We start from the raw sequence: 2,131 nt of genomic DNA, 5'->3' as shown, positions 1-2,131 counted from the left end.
TATGTACAGCTGTACAATATGTTTGTGTTTTAAAGCTAAGTGTTATTAGAAAAGAGTTGAAAAGTTTTTAAAAAATAAAAGATTTATGAAGTAAAAAAGATACAGTAAGCTAAGGTTAACTTATTATTGAAGAAAATTATTTTGATAAATTTACTGCAGCCTAAGTGCACAGTGTTTATAAAGTCTACAGTAGTGTACAGTGATGTCCTGGCCTTAACACTCACTCACCACTCACTGACTCACCCAGAGTAACTTCCTGTCCTGCAAGCTCCATTCATGGTGAGTACCCTATACAGGTAGACTACTTTTTATCTTTTATTTCTTATACCTTATTTTTACTGTACCTTTTCTGCATTTAGATATGTTTAGATACGCAAACACTACCACTGTGTTACAAGTGCCTACGGTATTCAGTACAGTAACATGGCGTACAGTTTGTCGCCCAGGACACCATGTAGCCTAGGTATGTAGAAGGCTATATACCACGTAGTGTTGTGTAAGTACACTCCATGATGTTTGCACAAAGACAAAATCACCTAACAATGCATTTCTCAGACTGTATCCCCATCATTGAGAAGCACATGACTATACCTAAATGGATAAACACTGGGTCACAGAATATGCACATTATTAATATTTCTACATAATGCCGAATTGCTATCCATAATGACTGCACCAATGTACACCAAGTGAAATTTTATTTTTTAAGCAGCAAACTGAATTAGACACACTGGCCTCTATTAGTATTAAACAGGTATGTACAGGACTTGATTTTGAATTTGATTATGACTACTGTGGTAGAAGTCCCTTAGTCTACCAGGAAAAGTGAGGGCTGTTGATTATCGAAAGCTCTGGATCAGAGCATATTAGCTGGAAAGTGGACCCTGGATGGAGACTGGCCATCTCTTCATTTCCTCTCCTAGCTGTCCCTGCAATAAGTCCTTGGCAACTTATCTCTTCGAAGCCTGTCCCCACTGTCCTAACTGAAATGTGCAGAATCCTTCAGCCTCAGGGCCTTCTTTTTCACCATTGTGCTTTAGTTTTCTTGACAAAAGGTACTGATATTATTAGCTATTGTTATCAATGAACACAATAACCCTCCAAGCATATTTTATGCATTCATTCATTCATTTGTAGGCATCTACTGAATGAGCACCAACTGTAGCCAGAAGTACAGCAAAAGTAAGACATAGTTCCAACCTTCCAGGAGTCCATAGTCTAGAATGATGCTATATAACGTGGTAGTCACTAGCCACGTGTGGTATTGAGCATCTGAAATGCAGCTAATCTCATCAGAGATGTGCTGTCAGTGTAAAATAAACACTGGATTTTGAAGACTCAGTACAAAAAGAATATAAAATATATCATCAATAATTTTAGGCTGAGTACAGCAGCTCATGCCTATAATCCCAGCACTTTGGAGGCCAAGGCAGGAGGATTGCTCGAGTCCAGCATTTCAAGACCAGCCTGGGCAACATGGGTCTTTTTGCAAGACCCTGTCTTTACAAAAAATGTAAAAATTAGCTGGTTGTGGTGGCATACTCCTGTATTCCCAGCTGCTCGGGAGGCTGAGGCAGGAGGATTGCTTGAGCCCAGGAATTCAAGGCTGCAGTGAGCTGTGGTGGCACCACTACACTCTAGCCTGGGCAACAGAGTGAGATCTCATCTAAAAAATGATAATAATAATAATAATTTTATATTGGTCATATGTTGAAATAAGATTCTGAGTATGTTCGGTTAGATAAAACAATATTAAAATTAATTTCTCCTTTATACTTTTTTAATGTGGTTACAAGATTTAAATTTATATATGTGGCTCCCTTTACATTTTATTAACCAGCTCTGGTCAAGAAGGCATGAGAGACAGTATAATAATACAGCAAGATGATCCCTAAAGTGGTATAAGTGCAAAGTTTTATGGGGCATGCAGAAAGAACAAAACCAATTCAGCTATGGGCACAAAAGAAAGCAAACCACAGAAATTGAGACCACAAATAGTAAAAATAATAGTAAGTTTTATTATCATTTTTAAAAGTATGAGTTAGCTAAGTGGAAAAAGAGGATGGGAATGAAATCATTCTGGGAAGAGAGAGCCAAGAGGCAAAAGAGAGCAAAAACTAGCTAGATTAGT

General features: G+C 37.8%; 1 protein-coding gene across 1 annotated transcript in view; it reads right to left on the bottom strand.

Annotated features, from left to right (window-relative positions):
- Positions 1–2,131, bottom strand: part of TPK1 (thiamin pyrophosphokinase 1) — a 478,721-nt gene that overhangs the window by 334,049 nt on the left and 142,541 nt on the right. The gene's annotated exons all lie outside the window — the stretch shown is intronic.

This window comes from Propithecus coquereli, unplaced genomic scaffold (genome assembly GCF_000956105.1).
Source record: "Propithecus coquereli isolate 6110/MARCELLA unplaced genomic scaffold, Pcoq_1.0 Scaffold334, whole genome shotgun sequence".
Classification (NCBI taxonomy): Eukaryota; Metazoa; Chordata; class Mammalia; order Primates; family Indriidae; genus Propithecus; species Propithecus coquereli.
This window is presented reverse-complemented; position numbering and strand designations above follow the sequence as displayed.